The 24334-nt window shown below is 46.4% G+C and overlaps 1 long non-coding RNA gene and 1 pseudogene across 1 annotated transcript; both read left to right on the top strand.

Annotated features, from left to right (window-relative positions):
- The window catches only part of LOC114507493, a 54682-nt pseudogene that overhangs the window by 3389 nt on the left and 26959 nt on the right, over positions 1–24334 (top strand).
- LOC118497237 lies at positions 343–889 on the top strand. Its single transcript, XR_004899767.1, has 2 exons — positions 343–523; positions 620–889. It is a non-coding gene; the product is annotated as an uncharacterized LOC118497237 (long non-coding RNA).

Raw genomic sequence — 24334 nt, 5'->3', positions numbered from 1 at the left:
TGCACAAAGACCCTCTGACTAAGGGAAGCGTACAATGTGCAGGCAGTTTGTACAGTGAATGGTCCCAGATGAAGAAGAATGTAAAATGTCCAGAATCACAGCCTCCCACTCTAATCAAAGAGCATCTCCCACCCCTGAGGAGTTTCAGGTTTGAGAAACTCCTCAGGGAGTTTCTCATGACTGAGAAACAACAAATAATAAAATGACTTAAGGACTTCATATAGGTTACACACTCTTCAATAGAAACTCATCTATCTGGAACTGATTTCAAATGCCGTTTCTTGTGGGGTGAAGTAACAGTTTCTTTCTCTGAGTTCCAAGGAGGCTGCTCTAATCCTGTTTACAATCATTTGTTCATCCTGCCCACATCTGCTTTGTGACCTCTTTGAGAGGCTGGTCCATACCTGAGTCTTCTTAGAGGTCACAGGCCCAGATCCGGGCCCCTTGGGGCCCCTGAATGTTTGCTGAATGAATGATTTCACAGTTACAAATTACACTAGAAGATGATCGATGAATGCTGAAGGTAATTTCTGTGAGATTTGAAATATGGAGAGACCTGAGGGGTAAATTGATAGCAGGACTGTAATTTCACATTCACACTGTATTACACAATTCACAGAACACCTTGGTGAGCATTACTTAATGGCATGTTCACTAGAACATTGAAAATTAGCATGTTATAGATTATGAAATTGAAGACAATTAGCTACTGATACATCCTTATTCAAACATAATTTGTGGGAACCAGCTAATCTAAGTACAAATATTCTTTCTAAGGTATTGCAAATTTTATCACCATTTTACTTATTGTCTAGATATGTTTCTGCCAACTATTTCTTTATTCTCTTCCCCCTTATCCTTCACTCTCAATATTATACAGACAGTTGAAAGAAAAGAGCCGTAAGGCATGGGTTCTAATCTTGGATTCACTATCCACATTGGCCCTTTCCCCTCTAACATTCATACTCCCTAGGTATTTCCAAAGGTGGAAGTTTTAAAGACACACATGTAAATTGTTTCCTAAGCCCTTAAAAAATTAAATACATGCTATCTTTTACTATGTGACTCTTATATTGAAGGCAACATCCAGGATACCATTAAGAAATGAATATAATTTGAAGGAATTGTCAGGAATAGCGAATTTGATGACTACAAGTGACTCAGAGCATGCCCAGAAACCAGTGTCCCCTCCTGGAGAAGCGTGTGCCTTTGCAAAGCGCACTAGACGAAAATCAGGTAAGAGAAAGTAACTTGGAAACTTTAATTCCTCTAAGTCCTATAGAAGGGCTGATAAGTATGACCTAGGTCTGTGGGGAGGACTTTGGATAAGCTTGGATTTAAGCTGGACTAAGCTCAGACTGAAGTTAGCACTGGAACTTTCGGCAAATCCTAGTAAATTCTCTGAGCTCCTGAATGCTAATGTGTAAAGTGGAGATAAGGAAACATCACTCATATATTGTTTGAAAACACTAAATTAAATTTAAAACAATTGACACATACAACTTGTTCAATAAATCCATCTGTGATAACAGCAACCACACTATTGGTGTTGTGTGCCCAGGCCTTTACTCGATGCCTAACACGTAATGTGCATCCATAAATATTTTATGAATGATTAAAGATTGTAAAGTTAAAACTGGTAATGGGAAGATCTACAAACTAAAATTGAATCAGTCATCTGTAGTTAGTGTGGAGTCTTACTCTTCTGAACCAGTAGTTAATGGAGTAAAATACCAGAGTATGCAAAAGGACAGGTAGTAATTTGATGGGAGAAGATTGTGTTATCTGACAAAATGGGAACCAACACTCCAGATGCCACCACCCTCACTCACCTGCCCTTCTCCAACTTAGAACTCAGGACAAAGGAGATGGACGTAAAGATGTACAACCTACGAGAAAGAAAGGGCCGTGTGTACCAAGAAGTCACCGGGCCCCAGGATGATGACTACCTTTGTAAGTGACCCTCACTAAGAAGTGTATTATGCTACAATAATTTCATCTGGTCCTTTGCTCCCCAAATCATCCCCTTCCTCTAGTGACCTGGAGTATAGGATTGAGTCTCAGTGATGTCAGTGCTGGACTCCCTCTGAAGCTCTTTGTGTCCAGAACATGCGATATACCTTCCCTAACCCCTGTTGCTCTCACCTCCAGATTGTGAGAAGTGTCAGAACTTCTTCATCGACAGCTGTGCGGTGCATGGGCCCCCTACATTTGTAAAGGACAGTGCAGTGGACAAGGGGCATCCCCACCGCTCAGCCCTCACCCTGCCCCCTGGGTTGAGAATCGGGCCATCAGGCATCCCTGAGGCTGGGCTTGGAGTGTGGAATGAGGCAGCTGACTTGCCAGTGGGTCTGCACTTTGGCCCTTATGAAGGACACATCACAGAAGATCAAGAGGCAGCCAAGAGCAGATACTCCTGGCTGGTGAGAACTATTTACCTCTTCCACTGTTCTCTGGCTTCCCACATGCCTTCTGAGGCTTGGAGGGACCTCACCTCCTACATGCTAGGTGTGGAGGGGACAATATGGTTAGTTCTGTGTACTGACTGGACTTTACATGAACAAAGCTCCTGTTTAAGGAGCAGAAGGTAAGCGGGAGGAAAGTGGTGCAGACACAAAGGAGTGGCTCCTCCCTTGTGGGACTCCTGCTCTGACTGGACAGGTAGACTCAGATGTGTAGATGATGAGTAAGAAAAATATATGGTCACAGCTGACAGTTGAGTAAAATAATTCTTCTGACTATTACCTTCTCACCAAAAGAATAAAAGGTCTTTAACTTCTTTTCTGACACACAGATCGCCAAAGGGAGAAACGGCTACAAGTATGTGGATGGAAAGAACAGGTCCTGGGCCAACTGGATGAGGTGAGGTCAACAGGTCTGTGGGTGACAGAGCGGACTCTCATCCCCCACAAGCCCATATGTCTTTCCCTCTCATCATGCCTCCCTCAGTGCTCTCCCTTAATTCTTTTTTCCTCTTTTTCTCCATACAGTGTTCTTTCATATCAGGGGACATTTAGGAAAAAAGTATAGCATATTTCCTCAAAATTTAAAGCTAATTGCTAGACACAATGTAGGCACTGGAAAGGACCTTGAAGAACCTAGATTCACCCAGGGACACTGGATTACACTTTTATTTATCAAATGAACATTAATTAAGCACTATATTCCAGTTTAGGTGAAGGAATACATTGCTCAAACAGATCACACAACCCATGTCCTTATGAAGGACTTCTTGCAGACAGACATACAACAATTACTTTTGGAAACATTTAACTGTAATTTCCAAGAAGTGCACAGAGTCAAGATAGCACAAACCAAGGATGGCTTAAACCTGTACAGGCAGCAAATCATCCCAGCCTCACTTCAAACTATAACTGGGCTCTGATCCTGCAGAGGAATGGTCATGGGCCCTTTTCCTGAGGGGGGCTCTCTTCTTATCAGGGATAACAGAATGTCAATCAACTACTATTGTTCTCTTTTTTATTTTACTAAGACAAAAAGACCTTCAACTTTCTATGGTGACCTTGGGCAGGCAAGTGAATGGTGCCCTAAATAAAGTGTAGGGGGGTTGGAGAAAGGCCTCTCGAGAGAAAATAGATGTGGGCTGAGTACTGGATAATTGGTGAGCTAATTTAGAAGCAGAGCCCTAGATCAAGCACCAGGTTCTGTGATGTGAGACAACTTGATTTAGAGTTTGGAGCAGCCAGAGATCATGGGATATTATGGCCTATCAGGGTGGAGTTTAAGTCTAGAACCGGGTATTAGGCAAGATGGACACTGCAAGCAGGACTTGGAGATAGGAATTCACATGACATGCTGACAGATGCTCAGACATTGAACAAAGGTTCCCCAGGAGCATTAGGGGCAGTGGGCAACATCAGAGCCTGAGGGCCTTAAGAATCAGTGAGGAGCTGGACATGGATGTAACAGGTAGTGGGAACTCATTGCTGTGGTTTTCTTTCCCTTCATCTGCCTCAATCCCAGGTATGTGAACTGTGCCCGGCATGATGGAGAGCAGAACCTGGTGGCCTTTCAATACCACGGGCAGATTTTCTACCGAACCTGCCGGGTCATCAGGCCGGGCTGTGAGCTGCTGGTCTGGTGCGGGGATGAGTATGGCCAGGAGCTGGGCAGCAAGTGGAAGAGAGAGCTCGTGGCCAGGAGAGGTGGGCACCACTGTTCTTCAAAACAGAAAGAAAAGAGAGAATTCTGCCACAGAAATATTCATGATCCAACTCCCAAGTAGAGTAAAATCCACTCTAAAGTCAGTAAAGTTTCAGCTCAGATGCTTCAGAAATTCACAATTCATTCATATGCCTTTGACTCTTAGGTAAAATTTTTATATTTTTTATTTTTAAATTATTTCATGAACAAAGTACACAACCACATATAGTACTGAAATAATGAGAGGCAAAAAAAAAAAGTTTTCAAGCACTAACCAGTTCTCTCACCAAGGCAGTTTTTCTGACACTTTTATAGCTGTTTCTTCTTAATTTTCCTCCATGCTTCTAAATAAAATGTTTTTGTTTATAGGCATTCATTATTTTTTAAAGATTTTTCCCTGGCTGGTGTGGCTCAGAGGATTGAGCTCCAGACTGTGGATTAGTGGATTAAGCGCAGGCTGCGAACCAAAGGGCTGCCAGTTTGATTCCCAGTTGGGGCACATGCCTGGGTTTTGGGCCAGGTCCCCAGAATGGAGCAAGTGAGAGGCAACCACACATTGATGTTTCTCTCTCCCTGCTGCCCTCCCTCCCCCCTTTTCTGAAAATAAGTAAATATATAAATAAAATCTTTTTAACCAAGATTTTATTTATTTTTACAGAGAGTGGAAAGTACGTAGAAAGAAAAACTAATGTGCAAGGGAAATATTAATTAGTTGTCTATGGCACACCCCTAACTAGCCCACAACCCTGCCGTGTTCCCTGACTGGAAATTGAACTTACAACCTTGCAGTTTGTGAGACAACACCCAACCCACCAAGCCACACCAGGCTGGACACATTCGTTCATTATTTCAGTGAATTGTGGGCAAGATCTGACTCCGTGGCACACAGGTCCTGGGACCTGGCAGTACAGATTAATATGAGGATGAGAATCACTGCTCTTGAGGAGCTGACCAGTAACGGAGGAAAACCCATGCTGAGTGCTTACATGTGCATGACACCTACACAACTAATCCATGACAAGTGCCTAGGGATCAGTGTGAGGGGAGGTGCGGTATAGCACGTGGTGTGGGAAGGGCTCTCTCTGGAAATAACATTTACAAAAATACCTGCGGGGGGAGGATCCCAGGCAGAGGAAGGAGGTGTGCAGGGAAGAAAAGAGGTGGGGCATTGAACTGGCTGAGGGTCACTCAGGTCTTCTCTCAGCATGGAGAATAAGAACACATCATATGGATGCTTAGCAACCCAGAAATGCAGTGCTCATGACCCAAGTTGAGACACTGGGGACTTTTCTGAGTGCAAGTGTGCAATCAGCTGTACAGTGGTGTGTTCTCTGTTCTGATTATGCTTTGTTACTTTTTAGAAAATAAACCAACCCTGGCTGGCGTAGCTCAGTGGATTGAGCGTGGGCTGCGAACCAAAGTGTTGCAGGTTCGATTCCCAGTCAGGGCACATGCCTGGGTTGCAGGCCACAGCCCCCAACAACCACACATTGATGATTCTCTCTCTCTTTCTCCCTCCCTTTCCTCTCTAAAAATAAGTAAATAAAATCTTTTAAAAAAAGAAAAGAAACTCCCGTGGGGAATCCCCTCAGAGATCACTTCATCTCCCAGTGAGAGAGCATGGTAGATTGGTCAGAGAGGAACAGGAGTCAGAGTCCAGCCTGTAAGACGTGTGGTTGGAAAAATATTTTGAAACGGGACTTCTCAGTGTATTTGAAATGGAATAACACTGAATGAAATGAAGCATAAATATTTGGTGGGAAGCTTGATGAATGAGTCTAAGATTTTATTTATTTACTTTTAGAGAGGAAGAGGAAGAAAGACAGGGAAACATCAATGTGTGGTTGCCTCTCACACGCCCCCTACTGGGGACCTGACCCACAACCCAGGCACATGCCCTGTCTGGGAATCTAGCCTGTGAGTCCTTGCTCCACAGGCAGGCACTCAATCCACTGAGCCACACAAGCAAGGGCAGGAAAGACATATTTTATAGTTGTGAAAAACTGAAAGAGACGTGATTCCTAGTTTTCCTCTTTAACATCACTTAGAGGATACCTGTAGAGGGGAAAGGTCACTGCAGTTCAGGGAGTGAAATTGCCTCTCCTGCTACTCTCTGAGCAATGTTAGCAAAGACCTTGATGTGGGCTTTCTGGATTTCTGAAGAAGGTGCACTGCATAAAAATAAAAAGAAAGATAGACTGCAAGTGGACACTTTGTGGGAGACGGAGCTTTGCGCTGTCACCACAATAAGAAGGATTCACAGGGCAGGTCTTACCAGGAGACAAGTTGTGCGGCCCAGACATTCTCACCAACATCCCTGACCAAACCTTTCTCTTTCAGCAGAACCAAAGCCAGAGATGCACCCTTGTCCCTCCTGCTCTCTGGCCTTCTCCAGTCAGAAATTCCTCAGCCAGCACATGAAACTCAATCATCCCTCTCCGAGTCTCCTGGGAACATCTGCAAGAAAACACCTCCAAGCAGAGGAACCCTGTCCAGAGGATCAGAATCAGCAGCAGCAACATACTAGTACACACAGCTGGAATGATAAAGCTGAAGGTCAGGAAGTCAAAGAAAGGTCCAAACCTTTACTTAAAAGGATCAATCAGAGGAGAATCTCAAGACCCTTTTTCCAGCCTTCCAAAGAACAAATGAGCTCTAGTGAGCATGAGAGAATTATGGAGGAAGAGCCCTACAGAGGCCAGGAAGAGAGTCCAGAGGGCACAGGCAAGTTATTTGTGAAAGTAGGAATGTCAAAAATTGTAACAATGGAGCACGGAGGGTGTTGGCAAGGCTTCAGTGATAGGTTACATCTCATCAGACACCAGAGGACACACTCAGGGGAGAAGCCCTATGTTTGCAGGGAGTGTGGGCGAGGCTTTACGCAGAAGTCACATCTCATCAGACACCAGAGGACACACTCTGGGGAGAAGCCCTATGTCTGCAGGGAGTGTGGGAGAGGCTTTACACAGACGTCAGTTCTCATAGCACACCAGAGGACACACTCGGGAGAGAAGCCCTATGTTTGCAGGGAGTGTGGGCGAGGCTTTACACGGAAGTCAGTTCTCATCGTACACCAGAGGACACACTCTGGGGAGAAGCCCTATGTCTGCAGGGAGTGTGGGAGAGGCTTTACACAGACGTCAGTTCTCATAGCACACCACAGGACACACTCGGGAGAGAAGCCCTATGTTTGCAGGGAGTGTGGGAGAGGCTTTACAAACAAGTCACATCTCATTACACACCAGAGGACACACTCGGGAGAGAAGCCCTATGTATGCAGGGAGTGTGGGAGAGGCTTTACACAGACGTCAGTTCTCATCGCACACCAGAGGACACACTCAGGGGAGAAGCCCTATGTCTGCAGGGAGTGTGGGCGAGGCTTTACACAGAAGTCACATCTCATCACACACCAGAGGACACACTCAGGGGAGAAGCCCTATGTCTGCAGGGAGTGTGGGCGAGGCTTTACACAGAAGTCATATCTCATCACACACCAGAGGACACACTCTGGGGAGAAGCCCTATGTTTGCAGGGAGTGTGGGCGAGGCTTTACGCAGAAGTCACATCTCATCAGACACCAGAGGACACACTCTGGGGAGAAGCCCTGGGTTTGCAGGGAGTGTGGGAGAGGCTTTACACAGAAGTCAGTTCTCATAGCACACCAGAGGACACACTCAGGGAGAGAAGCCCTATGTTTGCAGGGAGTGTGGGAGAGGCTTTACAAACAAGTCACATCTCATTACACACCAGAGGACACACTCGGGAGAGAAGCCCTATGTTTGCAGGGAGTGTGGGCAAGGCTTTACACAGAAGTCACATCTCATCACACACCAGAGGACACACTCAGGTGAGAAGCCCTATGTTTGCAGGGAGTGTGGGAGAGGCTTTACACAGAAGTCAGTTCTCATAGCACACCAGAGGACACACTCAGGGGAGAAGCCCTATGTCTGCAGGGAGTGTGGGCAAGGCTTTACACGGAAGTCACATCTCATCACACACCAGAGGACACACTCAGGTGAGAAGCCCTATGTTTGCAGGGAGTGTGGGAGAGGCTTTACACAGAAGTCAGTTCTCATAGCACACCAAAGGACACACTCGGGAGAGAAGCCCTATGTTTGCAGGGAGTGTGGGCGAGGCTTTACACAGAAGTCAGCTCTCATCAGACACCAGAGGACACACTCAGGGGAGAAGCCAGGCTTGTGAAGAAGAGTGCCTACATAAATGATGTGGATTTCAGTAATAAATATCCACTATTATTTCCTTTTAGGTTTTTTTAAAGGAAGGTGTCTTTATTGAGTTTTGTTTCCCTTCCCTGTTTCTCCTCCACCACCACAGCCCAGAAAGAACAGCATAAACTCAATATTCTGTGGCTTTCAGCATGGGCCATGGGAGAGGGGCAGAGTCCTGGTGCAATGCTGGCAGAGGGGCTGGCATTGAATACAGTGGGAAGGGGAACCTGTAACTGGAAAAGACACTGGCGTTCCGGCTGCCTGTCACTACCAAACCCAATAAGCAATGACAGCGATTGGATCTTCTATCGGCGCTTTATTCAGATGGCCTGTGATCCGAGAAGATGGAGGGTTCATACCCTAACAAACCATCTTCCATCTTCCCCTTTCTTTTCTGGCCAGATCTTTCATAAGGGGGTGGGGGAGGACACACAAGGTGTGGTGAGGCCTTTGCGATTCAGAAGCTGTAACATGCCTGTCCTGGGCAGTTAGCTGTTTCCAAGGGGGAGGAGTAGTTAGTCGCCTGCTTCTTCCTGGAACAAAGGTTGGGATGTCCCCAGGTGGTTAGTAATCTCTAGCCAGTGCTGCTTTTCCCCGGGAGCCAGGATGGGCCTTATCTGTAGTTTCTGAAACAAAAAACTTAACATACACATGACTTGCTAGACTTACGGCTTTTTACCTTAAGCTAAAATTTTCCAAGTCTTGAGTCCCCTATCAATATTCTGTGGCTTTCAGCATGGGTCATGGGAGAGGGGCAGAGTCCTGGTGTAGTGCTGGCAGAGGGGCTGGCATTGAATACTGTGGGAAGGGGAACCCACAGACTGCCACGTGATGCTCACCATCCCCCTCCGGCCAGGAGAAACCCTGGCGCTCTCCCAGAAGGCTTAGGGATTCAAGATGAGTAGAAAGGTCTGTTCCTTCTCCCTCCCCTTCAGCAGCAAACCACATTCCTAGTGTAGCTGCCAGCCTCCAAGGTGTCCCCCAAATGCACATGCTGTCACCCCAGCCCTTGTACAGTCCTGCCACACAACCGAGCTGATACATGTTGTGAAAATGGTGTGTGGCTCTCAAAGCTAAGTCAGAAACAGAAACTTGTTTCAGCCTTGCTTGCATAGTTCACACAATCTCAGACCACCCTGTGCAGGAAGCTGGGTGCTTACACAACGGCCCCCACCACGCCCACCTACCAGTGGCTGCCAGTCACCATCCTTGTTTTGAAGTGCAGGCTCCGAGAAGTGACTGCAGCCTGACATCTGGTGGATTCTGAGCCTCTTGCCCTTGCCCAGAAGCTCATTGTTTAATGGAGAGCATGGTTCTTCTAGGTGGGTGCCTCAGGGGCTCTGCTCTCTGGGTGGCACTGGGTGGATGAGCCCAACCTGCCTCTGATCCCCAGGGTGGAGTACCATGTGTCTGTCTGCCAAGCGTGCCCCTGTACAGCCCAACAGCTCAAGGTGATGGCCTCCAAGGTGAAGAGTTGAGTTCTGCAGTGACAGCTGGACTCACACTCACTGACAGCAACAGCCACCCTCCTGTCTCCAGTCTCACCGTATCCAGCAGGGGCCAGCACACACCCTGTGAACTATGTTCTCTGGTGGCTCATGTGTCACTGTGTTGAGCCACAGTGTCGCCTGGGTCTGTGGCCCTAGCCAGGTGGCTCTTTAGAACCCTCTGGGCCTCACTGAGACACACTGACCAACCCTCTATCCCAGGGCAAGGGCAACCACCCCTGGGAAGTGACCCAAACGGGGATACTAGTGATGTGGACAGAGTCCATGACAAAATCCAGCCACTCTTGCTCTGGGGTCAGACGAGGGACTCTGCCTCCAACCACAAATTCCCATCACAGTGGCACCAGGGACGGGCACAGGCATCTTTCCTGTGATGGTCCAACCACCATGGCGTGTGGGCCTCCCTGTGGTCAGTGCTTGTCCAGACAGCAGGCAGACCAGCCAAGTTCTCAGATCTCTGCTCAGGGCCTCGACTGACCAAAAAGAACTATCAGTTCCAGGTTACAGAGCAGCGTGTGCCGCATGTTTTACCTGCATGGTCTCAAGTCTATGAGGCAGAAACACCTTCAGCCATGTTCCCAGAAAGGTCAGCAAGATGGATCAAGAGCACAACTGCACTAAGGCTCTGGCACTCAGTCCAAGCTCAGAGGCCTGGCTGCCAGGCAGCCCAGCAGCAGCACCAGGCACACAGCTTCAGCTGTCTTTCTGCTCTGTCTTCCTGGGCCTGAGTTTTGTCCTCCTGGTAGCGAGGGGCTCCTGCACTTCCAGCATCACACTCATCCAGTCCCAGAGACAGGGAGCGAGGAGGGTGGAAGCCAGTTTTCTTTGAACTGGGATGCCAGTACTGTGGGTGTTGTTACAGCTGGGAAGCCCTCCCCACTCGATGAAGCCATAGTTTGTGTCCTTTGATCCCAAGACAGAGAAGCCAGGAAATAGGGAACTGCTCCATGTGGCGTGGGGAATGCAGCCCAGCCCCTACTCGGAAAGGCCAGTGGGGAGTGAGGTTGGCACACAGGACCCACGCCCATGGATAGGTTTTCCTGTGGGGAATCAGGCTTACATTGTACCTAGGCTGCTATGAGGCTTGCTTTTGTTAAAACTACTTCACCCTGCATTAAGGCAGCAAATGTTTACTGCGTGTCTTTAACTTCCTAAAATCTGTGCTAAACCTCCCAAGTATGGAGTGTAACTGGTTCAACCACTTTTCCCCTTGATGTGCAACATTCTTCTCTTTGAAATAACTAGCAACATTCCTTTGTTACCTGTAAAAGGTAATCACCTACAGTGAACCTGTACATAGTAAATGAGGAGCATCCTTGATGTAATGTGCCCAGAAAAGCAATCAAACTTGTCCAGGCAGGGGTCGGGGGTGCCCTCTCTCACTTACAGAGCAGCCATGCCATCCCTTTTTCTCCACAGGACTTCTGTAGTCCGTGTGAATTTGTCCCTCAACGCTACAACACACAGACCACACGGGGTGGGGTCCGCATCACCAGGACACAGACAGAGAATGGCAGAGTTTGTGCCCTGATTCCCAGTGACAGAAATGTGAAGGCACGTCAGGACACTACTCTCTCAGTCTAAGTGGTCCCGAGCAGTAAACCCAGCTCTGCACCCAAGGTGACAGGTGGATGTCAGAATCTCACCTGAGGCTGTCGGGCATTCCAGCTGGGCTCTACCTAAGATTGCACAGGCCTGGCTCAGTGACGCAACCACCGGCCTGCAGTGATCGAGGAACGCTGCGGATGGCTCTTCGAAACACGAGAAAAACATACACAGAGACAACCAGACCCTGTGGGGAAATAGGGACGGAACAGCCACTCTCTCTACTGGGGAGCACCATGGCCACCCTGTCTAATGGAGAGTGTGCCGTCTTTCCACCCAAGCAGATTTTTATTGAGAATACAGACTCAGTTTGTGGATTTACAGTCTGGCAGAACAGATCAAAAGGAATAGGTAACTTTCAAAGGTGCTGGCAGAACTACCACTGGGATTCTGGGCAAAGTTTGGAGTTTTATCATTTGAAAGGACCACAGGGCCCAAATGGCTAGTTTTAGTTTTCTGTCTGTGCCTTCATATTCTAATTCAATAACATCCTCCAGCAAACAGATCTCACAGGATCTTGCATATTTTATGCCCCAGGCCTGATTACTCCGGGGGTCCACAGACTCTGGTCTGGACTGCACCGCCCTGTTATTTCCGCAGGCCTGAGTCGGGCAGGGGAGACAAAGGCAGCTAGGAGACTTGGATTTCTCACATCTAAGAACAAGGACTCAGGCTTTGACAAAGCCGAGAGGGCAGAGGTTGATGTCTGTCACCCCTTCATTTCCACAGCCCCAAGTCTCTCTCCTGAGGCCTCCTTGTGATCATGCCTGTCTTAGGCAATTCCCACCGTGGGAAATCTTACCCGTCATTGGCTAACTAATCAAGCATAGGAGGCCAGGCACACAACAGGCAGTGTTCATGCCAGGGGAATAAGTTTTTGTCTCCTTAGTAGCTTCTGGTCCAGAGGTCTCTCACTCAGCCATGGGGGGGTTACAGCTTCCTGAGACCAGGCAGAGTGGACCCCAATAGCTCAGGATGGAGAAATTTGTTCCCCTCGGAAACACAGTCAGAAGGGCTGTGACAGGGAGGTAGTAGTGGTGGGGGACTGGCAGCAGAGGATACTCCAGGCCTGACTTCTGGCTCCACTCCCAGCCCTGCAAGGCTGACAGCCAGACTCAGGGCCTGAGGGTTTGCAGTCTTGGCACAGCCTCTCACAGCCACTGTGGCCTCCTCCTTCTGCCAGCAGACCACCTGGGATCAGGGCTGTGAGGTGTTCGGCCCCTGCTGGAGGATCAGTGCTCCTTGTCTGACTGGACTCTGGGTCTTGGGGTGGGATGAAGCTGACTGTCAGCCAGGAGCCTGTGAGGAGCCACCCAGACCCTGACCCCAGGCTCCCAGCCCTACCCCTGCCAATGCCCCTGACTGTGGTTTGTCTCTGCCAAGTATCTCACTTGGGTGTCTTGGTATTTTGGGTTTTTTTCTTTGTAAGTGTCATTTGTATAACTCTGAGGCAGGAGATAGTCAGGAAGGAGGAAACTCCGGAGGTGCCCCAGGGCTGAGATAAAGGACATCCATACAGGACAGAGACCCTGTTCTAAGACTGGTTGTTCCTGCTTTCTGGAAAAGTGCTGAATCATGATGACCCATGAACGCATCTGCACAAAAGATGCTACATGACCCCTGCTTCATTATAAAAGCTTTATAATACATTAACATTGAGCAACCCCACTCTCCAGTGGCCAGTCAAGGAAAATCATGGGAGAGCACATGCACAATAGCTTTAAAGTAATACAACTTTTTGTACATGTGCAAGTAAAACCCCACCCAAACTAGTCAGGAAATATCTGCCCTATAAGAACAGAATCCCTCTGGCCTCTGAGGTCAACCTCTGCTCAGAGTTAGCCCACTCCCATGTTCTGTGGAGTGTATTATCACTAACTAAATCTGCTTTCTCTGTCTCCTATAAACTCTGTGTGTTCAGTTCAACTCTTTGTCCATGATCACCAACAACCAGGTTACCTGTGCCCACCAATGACAACTCTAAATGTCCATGATTACTATTTTGGACTACAAAGAGCAAAAAATAATAACACAAATCAAAAAATTAACCATATCGTGCTATTTATTGGAACCTACAAGCAAGTTCCAACAAATTCCAATTCAATGAAATTATATAGTGTATATTACTTGCTCATTGCTAATAATCTAGAAATCAGAAACAGAGGGTACTAGAAAATCCTTTTATTTGTATGTTATATAATACACTTCTAAATAACCCCCCAAAATAAATCACTATTGGAGTTAAAAGTAACTTAAACTGGGTGATAATAAAAATACTGCATACCAAAGCCAGATCACTGAGGTTCCACAAACGGTCAAGGTCAGTGGTTCTCAAACACAGTGATTTTGCCCCCAGGAGGACGTTAGATAAAGCCGGGACACATTTCAGATTGTCATGAGGGAGGGTGTTACTGGCCAGCAGTGAATAGAGGTAACGCATGCTAACAAGCACCTACAATGCAGGGGGGAAAAAAAAACAGGAGAAAGAATTATTGGCCCAAAAGGTCATCAGTGCTGTTACTGGGAAGACCCAAGTTGGGGGAGTCAGGGGACTTCCCCTCCTTGGTTCTTGTCCTGCATGAACAAATGGATTCAGGCAAGGGACAACAAGCACAGTGAAAGTGAGGTAGCAGGTTTATTTGTGACATGCACTTGACAGGAACCTGCAAGCTTGCCCCCAGCTAGTCTGAGTGCCCCACCTGCTGGGGTTTCAGGGCTTTCATGTTCACAGTGAGCCTCCAGGCTTCCCCTCTGCAGCCCTTCTCCCAGCCCTTCTCCCGACCTTGGGATTAACACACAGTTTCAAAGGCTTCTTTTCCCAATAGAGAAAATGGTACACAGAATTTCAAAGGCTCCCCTCCAGCTGCTGGTGCGCTCATCCTGGTCTCTCATGACCTCGGAACCTCTGAAACCTTACCTGACCCTGCTTAGGACAGCTGAAATACTGGGTGGGATGTGCCCCCCTCTGCCTCCCCCTCCCCACCTTGGTTTGCTGTCTATCCTGCTTAGCAGTGCTGACAATGAGAAGCCCTGCTCTGCGTGGAACTCAGTGAAGAGTCCAGGAGAATGGAAACCGCACGTCACTTTGCTCCCTAGATCTGAAACAGTGTCTCTCTTTGCACAGACAGGACACAAACTGAGACCTAAAGAACAACAAGAACAACAAAAGTTCACCATCTTGCAAAGATTGGCGAGTGTCCTAGGCTGAAAAGACACCCTCAAAACCTCAGGAAGCAAAAATGGTCTGATACCTTAGGAGACAGAACCACACTGTGATATACCATGGCAGACATCTGAAGGTCACTGCTTCTTCTCATTGCCCATACATCACTCTTTAATAGCTCTCCTATAATGCAACTAGAATCAATAATCTTAGTCTTTTAGTTCCCAGAATTCACCATCTAAAATTTACCTTTTGAAAATGTGGACATTTGCTATATTATAAATTCCTTAGGTTACCTACAAGGGGCACAATTTCACCTATAAGATACTTCTGATTTCTTTTTCTTTTTTTTTAATTTTTTTAAAACTTTACTTATTTATTTTTAGAGAGGGAAGGGTGGGAGATAGAGAGAGAGAGAAACATCAATGTGCGGTTGCTGGGGATCATGGCCTGCAACCCAGGCATGTACCCTGACTGGGAATCAAACCTGTGACACTTTGGTTCACAGCCCATGCTCAATCCACTGAGCTATGCCAGCCAGCGCTGATACTTCTGATTTCTAAGTACTAGAACACCATGCATCTATGCCATAACTCATTTAAAATGCTAAGGATGCTTTTACTAATTTGTTTAGTCACTAATAAACTTACAACTAACAAAAATAATTTTTCTAACCCTTCACATTATCTTCTTTCTTCATGTTTTCTGCCAAGCTTTAGCTACTTTTCTGTTACACATAACTAAAATAATGTGGTAATTATTATTACAGTGATAGCTTACTTACCTTGAAAATCATTAGAATCCATTTTTACATTATTACAAATAATAGAATTAAGTAATGTGTAGGGCAAATTGCATGCATAATTAAATATCCTTTATATACAAAAGAGTAAGTTAAAGATATAATTTTTAAAAACACCCAATAGCAACAAAACTAGTGAAATGCCTGGGAATGAACTTTACAAGAATGTGTAAGATCAGTATGAACCAATTCAGAACATGCTACCCAATAAAAGACACCTGAACAACACCTACTGGGGTAGCTCAGTGGTTTGGGCACCATGCCGCAGACCTAAAGGTCACCAGTTCAATTTCCAGTCGGGACACATGCCTGGGTTGACGGTTCGCTCTCCAGTTGAGGGCGTGTGAGACTCAACTGATTGATCTTTCTCTCTCTCTCTCTCTCTCTTTCTACCTCCCATCCCCTTTCTCTAAAAATAAATAAAACCCTTTATTTGAAAAGACTTGAACAACAGAAAAACAACAGCATATTCTAGATAGAAAAATATATAATGATCTACATTTCTTAGTTACCTATAAATGTAATGTGATTAGATTAAAATATCAGCAAAAAATGTTTTAATCCTCACCTGAGGACATACTTATTGATTTCAGAGAGAAGGGAAGGGAGGGGGAGAGACAGGGAGAGAAACATTGATATGAGAGAGAAACATCAAAGGGTTGCCTCTCGTACGTGTCCCTACTGGGGAATGAACCTGCAACTTAGGCATGTGCTCTTACTAGAGCTCAAACTACGACCTTTTGGTTCATGGGATTGTTATGGGAGAAACTCAGTTCTTCTTGCCGATGCAGTAAAGAATTACAGATCAGCCAGTCTACTAGTGAGCAAGCAGGGTTTACTAGTGATACGTTCTCATGGAAGACAACGGGCCTTGCCAAGGTGGCGTGAAAGGTGTAGATTCTGGGCAGGGCAAGGTAAGGGCATCAACAGGCAAGGTCAAGAGTGTCAAGAGCCTTTGGTCCTTGGTCCTGAGGACTTATGTAGTTGGCAGGATAGGGGGCAGGGGGAAGAATTTACATATCGATTGGTGGGTAAAGGTGGTGCCAGCTTCCACAGGGGATGTGACTACCCAAACTTAGGTATGTGTGGGGGTCTGTTAGCCTGAATCCTTATCTCACTCCACACCCCATATGTTCCTCTTGTAAAACAGATATGACAGGAGGCAGCTAAAGTTGGGGCAGTCACCCAAAGTTATTTATTTACAGGCTCTTTCTGTAAACATTAGGGACTCCTCATAAAACAGATGGTGACCAGAGGTAAGCAAGTAACCAAAGTTGTTTTGTGGGCCTCTTCTCTGGGCTCTGTGGACCCCCTCCCACCTGCCAACCAGACCTTGGAATTATTAACACACAGTTTCAAAGGCTTTTTTCCCAGACAGTGGAAATGATACCTAGAATTTCAAGAGCTCCCTCTTCCTGTGCCACCATGGTGTTTCTTGTGATGTTCCAAACACCTGGCACTATTATCAGATCAGTCCCAGGACGACTGAGTCACTGGGTGAGACTTGTCTCCCTCCTCCTCCTCCTTGCCTCAGTTTGCTATCTATCCTACCTAATAGGACAAAGCTCCAACCAGCTGAGCCACATTGCCCAGGGCTCAGCAAAATATTTTAAGTAAAAGAAGCTCAATTTTAGTTTACCTGTTAAAGTAAGGGAGAATTAAAAGGTGTATTGTATTAGGAAGATACTTATAACAGTGGATTAATGCCCTGTAAATAGACAGATTGATGGGAAAGAATACAGGGTCCATTAATACATACAGATCCATATGGAAATTGTGTTTTGTTTTATTTAGTTTTTTAATTTATTGATTTATTTTTTGTTTGGAAGATCTATCATTTGCCTGTCATGCACTCCCAACTGGCGACCTGGCCCACAATTTGTCACAGGTGGGCACAGGTAAGGTGGGCACAGGTAAGTACGTTCTTGGTGATCACAAACAAAGAATTGAACACAGAGAGTTTATAGCAGACAGACAGAAAGCAGATTTATTAAGCGATAGTACACTCCACAGAACATGGGAGCTGAGTTGGAGCAGAGATTGATCTCAGGGGCTGCAGGGATTCTATACTTGCAGGGCGATATTTCTTGGCTAGTTTTGGCAGGGTTTTATTGCCCATGTAGTTATATTAGTGTAAACCTACTGTACATGTGGTCTCCCATGATCTTCCCTAATTGACTACGAGGGAAGGGGGTCGCACAATGCTGGTTTATTATAATGCTATTATAATGAGGCAGGGGTCGTGTAGCATCTTCTGCACAGATGCAGTTATGATTCGCCATGATTCAGCACTTTCCCAGAAAGCAGGAACAACTGGTCTCAGAACAGCATCTCTGTCCTGTACCAATGTCCTTTATCTTGTCCCTGGAGCACCTCCGGAGTTTCCTCCTGACTGTCTCCTGCCTCAAACCCAGGCATGTGCTCTGACTGGGAATGGAGCTGGTGACCTTTTGGTTTGCAGGCAGATGCCCAGCCCACTGAGCCACACCAGTCAGAGCCATTGCTTGTCTTGCACGTGGCTTGACCAGGGATCAAACCTGTAGCTTTGTTTACCCCCCCCCCCAAAAAAAAACCCTGTAGAGATATAAAAACTTCACATGAGCCCTGGCTGGTGTGGATCAGCAGACTGAGCACCAGCTTGAGAACCGAACGGTCATGGTTGGATTCCCAGTCAGGGCTCATGGCTGGGTTGGGGGACAGATTCTCAGTTTGGAGTGTGTGAGAGACAACCGATTGATGTATCTCTTACACACATCAACACATCGATGTTTCTCTCCCTTTCTTTCTCCCTCCCCTAGCCCCTCTCTAACAATAATAAATAAAATCTTAAAAATAATAAACTTAACATGCAGCAGCAAAATTGGATTCAGCATTTAGGGATGATCCACTACACCCAACGTTTCCTTCTGGTCTGCACCAAAGTGTTTTCCCAACGTGAACAGCAGATGGCAGAAGAGAGGAGCACTGGGAACATTTTTTCAGTGATCATAGTGTGCTGTAAAGCAAGTTTCAACAAACTTCAAAACATTGAAATTATGTAAAGCTGATTGTTGGCACTAATTTTGGTTAACCTAGAAATCAGTAACAAAAGGTTACCAAAAAGTCCTTATTATTAAAAGTGATGAAATGCACATCGAAATAATGTTGTATTCCATATTCCTAGATGATACAGTATACCCACCCACTGTTCCTGCGGACCTGCAATAAGGTGACATTCCCCAGAATGGCCACGAGATGGCAGCAGACACCGACTGATGCAACGCATACCCTACTGCTGGCCTGGCTGAAAAGTTCCCTTGCTTTTTACCCTGAGATGCAATGGCAATCACACTTTTCATTTTCCCTCCACAAAATAATGCACAATGCCATCACCGTCTTATTCCTCTGCCCTCTGCCCCCTTCATGCCATTTCACCATTCCATCGTCCCACAACACTATTCTCTTGAAGCAGAAAACTCTCCCAGCTGTCTTCTGCACTCTTCCAGGGAATGGAAATTTCTCTCCACAAAGAGACATTCAGAGAAATGAACTAAATGGCTGTGGGGAGGAGCAAGGTCTCCTGAGTACTGTGGAGCAATCAGGACTGCACAGCCAGGCTGGAAGCGTTTTTCCTGGTCACCAAAGAGAAATGCACTCTCTCACCTCATCCTAACCTTCCGTATCTTCTGCTGACAAATTCCCTGGACTCTTCCCCTGAGGCGGAGCTTTCAGTTGGTCTGACGGGGAGCAGTACCTGTCACCAGTAACCTGCTGGCTTTCTGAAAGGAGCTCCTACTGAAGGACACCCTCCAGAATTCACCACAAAGACATCATCACGTCTTTGGATAACAACCGCCTTTGGGAGGGGTGAGTGGTGGTTCCTTGGTTTGCCCACAACCTCTCCCATTCCAGGTTGTTCTCAAACAGCAAAGATTCATCCCCCCCGACCCCCGCCACACACAATCTTCATGGAAATAGAACATTTTCTTTATGTTTCAGTGGAGAACCACTTGTGGAAATTCACTCATGAAGGGTCCCCACCATACCACTTATCCTGTGGAGACCAAATGGCAAAGCAATTAACATAACCAAGCTGGTGCAAATGGTTTTCAAAACCTGATTAGGACACCTTGAACGTGTTGCCTGTCTCCTGCCTGCCATGACGTGCTCTGTCCTCAGTGAATGTCTGCTGTTGAGGGCTCTCCACTGCACCTGGTCTGCCTGCCTGTGGGAGGAGGAATCTCCAGCATGAAACTTCGCAGTCCACTTCTGACACACTTCATCAGTCACAGCATCGTCTCCATACACACCACAGACCTTTTTTTGCCTCACAGTTGCCCTTGTACCTTCTTTGAAGTGACTAAGCCAAAGGGACCAAAAATGTTACTTATGTTCATGCATACTCACTGCGGAAATGGCCAACCATACACTCACCACTTGTGGTGAGATTTTTTTATCACACACCCATAGGACACCTGTCACAATACAGTCTAACATGATGGTTTCGAATGAGGTTAAAGACAAGTCATGGTATCCACCACAACCCCAACCCGTAATCCTAACCCCAAACCATGCCACGCACCAGACACCAGACTGGGTGCCCAAAGCCTGTCCCTGACTCTGGACATCAAACCGCAGAGAACACTGTGTCCTCCTATTTAAATGTGTGAGCCCTTGAAAGGTCATCATCTCATGTCTAAAACAATAAAGCAGGTTTCTGTGAAACAAGTTATATTAAATCAAGCAACTTAAATAATGCAGTGATGACACACATAAGACTGAAATGCATGAGGCTGCTGCTGGCACATCAAGGCACACCCTTTCAAAGCAAAACTGATGAAAGTAAACCAGTAAACGTGATATCCTCTTGATTAGAATATTCTGGGTAGTGGGAGAAGCTATTCTCAGAGTAAAAAGACCATGCACAGAATTGAAGAAAGTGCTTGCACATTATACTTTCAGTAAGACTCTTTCTTTCACAACAAAGAACTTTATGGCTCATCAATGAAGAGACACCTATATTATTTTATACACTTTATTTCTTTACTTTTAGAGAGGGGAGGGAGGGAGAAAGAGAGGGAGAGAAACATCAGTGGGTGGTTGCCTCTCACGCGTCCCCTACTAGGAACCTGCCCTGCAACCCAGGCATATACCCTTGACTGGGAATCAAACTGGAGATCCCTTTGGTTTACAGGCCGGTGCACAATCCACTGAACCACACCACCCAAGCAGGCATCTATATTTTAAAAAACTTGAATAGTCCCTTCTAACGAGAAGACATTCATAGAAGTGGTAAAAAAAATACCAGAGAAGATGTCCCATGGCTACATCACAGCACAATGCCCCTTCCCAGACACTACAAAGGCTATAATGAGAAAGCAAAACTGAGAAATGTTTATGATCACAAACAAAAATTAGAATGACTGACCATTTCTATTGTAAATGTAAACTATTGTAAACCAAGCCCTGGCTGGTGTAGCTCAGTGGATTGAGCGTGGGCTGCAAACCAACACATCACAGGTTCGATTCCCAGTCAGGGCACATGCCTGGGTTGCAGGCCACAGCCCCCAGCAACCACACATTGATGTTTCTCTCTCTCTGTCCTTCTCCCTCCCTTCCCTCTTTGAAAATGAATAAATAAAATATTTAAAAATATATATATATAATGTTTTTTAAAAAGAAAAAATAAAGAGTTATAAAAAAAACTATTGCAAACCTTTTATAAAATGATTTGACATTTCCTCAAAAAAATTACCCTACTGTGTTCAATAACTCCACTTTGAAACACATACCTGAGAATTTGAAGGCAGATGTTATAACAAACTTATACATGATTATTCTTAACAGCACTGTTAACAACAACCAAAAGGTAGAAAGTATTCAAATGTCCATCCCCAAGTAAATGAATACACAAAATTTGCTTATTCTGTCACCAAGAAGTTACTGGACTTTTACTCCAAGGCAGGTTTGCCCTGGCAAGGTGTCATACATGTAGACACTTGACTTTGTGCAGTAAAAATTTCATAACACAAACCTAGGGGATTTTGAGTTTGTATATTAAATGTAAGGACAGTGAAACAAAGAAAGGGCTTCAGAGAGAAGAGGCACAGTCAGAGCAGCAAGAGTGAGCGTAGGTGGCACTGCATCTGGGGAAACAGAAAAGTCAGATGCAAAGAGGGTCCTTGGAGACAGAATCAGGGGTGACCCGGGACGAGCTGCCGCTGCCCACTGCTCCCTGGCTGCAGGTCTCACAGGGATGAGGAGATAAGGAGGAACACAGTGAAGACATGCAGCAAAGAAGAGCAGGGAAGGCACATGTGTGCTCAACAAACAGTGCATGCTGGGTGCTCTGTCTTTAGGGTTTTACCTGTTTTCTAACGTTGAGGACTTTAGAGGAGGTCTCAGAAGAGTCAGCTCCACAGGATACTCAGCTTTCCAGGGGTGCCCTTCGATGTGCTGATGCAACAAAGCAAGCACACAGAGTGGTCAGGGTCCTTCTCTGGTGAACTTCTCCTTCAGAAGAGTCACCAGAGAAGGGCTGGGACTGAGGTGGGTCTTCCCCTGCGTGGACTGAAACTTGTAAACCATTTGCTCTCTAACGCCCTTGGTCAGGGAAGTTAGATGCTCACACTTATTACTGGGCTGTACATCGCTGGCCTTATTTAGCTCTCAAACTCACTTTTCCCATTCCATTTGCCAAGGAATTTTCCTCGCTTTTTTACTAATCTGCCTAAACTCCATACACTTGGGGACTCACATTGGCATTGAATTTGACAACAATGATCATCTGTGGGAAGACACCAGACACCAGAGCCAAACTCAGGACCTTGGACACAGACCTTTGACTCCAAAACCTGGACCCTGCAGTGGACCCAAACCAAAACCAAGACTCCGAGAGCAAAGCCCTGTGCCCACCCGACCCACACCATGTGGTCCAAGGGCCAAACACCAGATGCCGGGGATTGACATTGGGCCCTTATAATGCCAGATTCCATACACCACAACCTGAATCTTCATCTGCACGTGGACCTTGCAGGCAAACCCAGGACACAATGCTACATCCTAAGAGGCGCAAGACTGCAGACACACAACCGAATACATTTTGACTCTGAGGCACAGGCCATGGACACAGGATGCAGATCTGTAACCAGGATGCCATGGCCAGAATTTGGAGTTGGGGCCAGATGCCGGGCCCCCATTGCCAGAGGCCAGAGACAGCAGCTGAACCAGATCTTCACACTGTAAACAACCTGTGATTCAGTATGATAAAACCTTTGTCTCTCCAAATGCAAACTTCAAAATTTTACCAAACCCAGCAACAATAGGCCAAAACACTGAGTGAACCAAAAGGATGCTGACCTTGCATGGCAGATGTCCATGATCTCTCAGCTGCAACAGCTTCAGGAGTTAGCATGGTCTCACCATTCATTCCACACTGCTGGCTTTTCAAAACTGTGGGGAATTCTTCTGGCCAAGATGGAGGCATAGGTAGACACACTGTGCCTCCTCACACAACCAAAATTAAGGACAACAGAAATTTAGAAACAAAAAAACCAATCTGATCTCACAGAAAATTGAACTGTACAGAAGTCTGACCACCATTCATCCAGACCGGTAAGAGGGGCGGAGTCCATGGCCTGTGGAGAGGGGTTGTGGCAGGAGAAAGCGGTGCTTGGAGGTCCTGGGTGCAGAGGCACAGGCTAGCAGACCCTGGCGCGGGGTGGCCACGGGCAGACCCAGTGAGGCTCGCAAGGCCACTGGCTGACCTTGGACACACATCCCCGCACAGATAAGCCAGATGAAAACAGGGAGCGAGACAGACCACGCAACCCAGGGCCCCAGGGCCTGGAAATAAAGCCTGAAAGCACCAATTGGAAACACTTGTTGGGGTTGAGGTGCCGGGAGAGACTGCCAGACTCACAGGAGAGTTTGTTGCAGAGACCCACAGGGTCCTAGAACCTACACAAGCCCACTCACCTGGGAACCAGCACCAGAAGGGCTCAGTTTGCTTGTGGGAAGTGGCAGAAGGGACTGAAGTCAGACAGAGAGCGGAGCAAATGCAATTGTTCCCTCTCGGACCTCGCCCCCACATATAGCATCACAACCCAGCAATTGGGTTTTCCCGCCCAGATGAACACCTAAGGCACCGCCCCTCATACGTAACAGGCGCAACAAGACCAAAAACAAACAAACAAACATACAAAAAAGTGGCTCAAATGGAAGAACAGATCAAAGCTCCAGAGCCAATACATCTAAGCAACCAAGTGATAGCAAACCTATCAGATGCACAGTTCAAAGCACTGGTGATCAGGATGCTCACAGAATTGGTTCATTTTGTTCACAAATTAGATGGAAAAATGAAGGCTATGCTAAGTGAAATGAAGGAAAATGCATAGGGAACCAATAGTGATGGGAAGGAAACTGGGTCTCAAATCAATGGAGTGGACCAGAAGGAAGAAAGAAACAACCAAACAGAAAAGAATGAAGAAATAAGAATTCAAAAATATGAGGAGAGGCTTAGGAACCTCCAGGACATCTTGAAATGTTCCAACATCTGAATTATAGGGGTACCAAAAGGAGAAAAAGAAGAGCAACAAAGTCCAGGAAGCTCAGAGAGTCCCAAAGAAGTTGGACCCAAGGAGGATCACACCAAGGCACATCATCATTACATTACCTGAGATTAAAATGAAGGAGAGAATCCTAGAAGCAGCAAGAGATAAGGGGACAGTCACCTCTGAAGGAGTTCCCAGCAGACTGTCAGCTGATTTCTCAAAAGAGACCTTACAGGTAACAAGGGGCTGGAAAGAAATATTCCAAGTCATGAAAGGCAAGGACCTGCATCCAAGATTGCTCTATCCAGCAAAGCTTTCATTTAGAATGGAAG

Source organism: Phyllostomus discolor, chromosome 10 (genome assembly GCF_004126475.2).
Source record: "Phyllostomus discolor isolate MPI-MPIP mPhyDis1 chromosome 10, mPhyDis1.pri.v3, whole genome shotgun sequence".
Lineage (NCBI taxonomy): Eukaryota > Metazoa > Chordata > Mammalia > Chiroptera > Phyllostomidae > Phyllostomus > Phyllostomus discolor.
The sequence above is the reverse complement of the archived record's forward strand: the minus strand, read 5'-3'. Positions and strand labels throughout refer to the sequence as shown.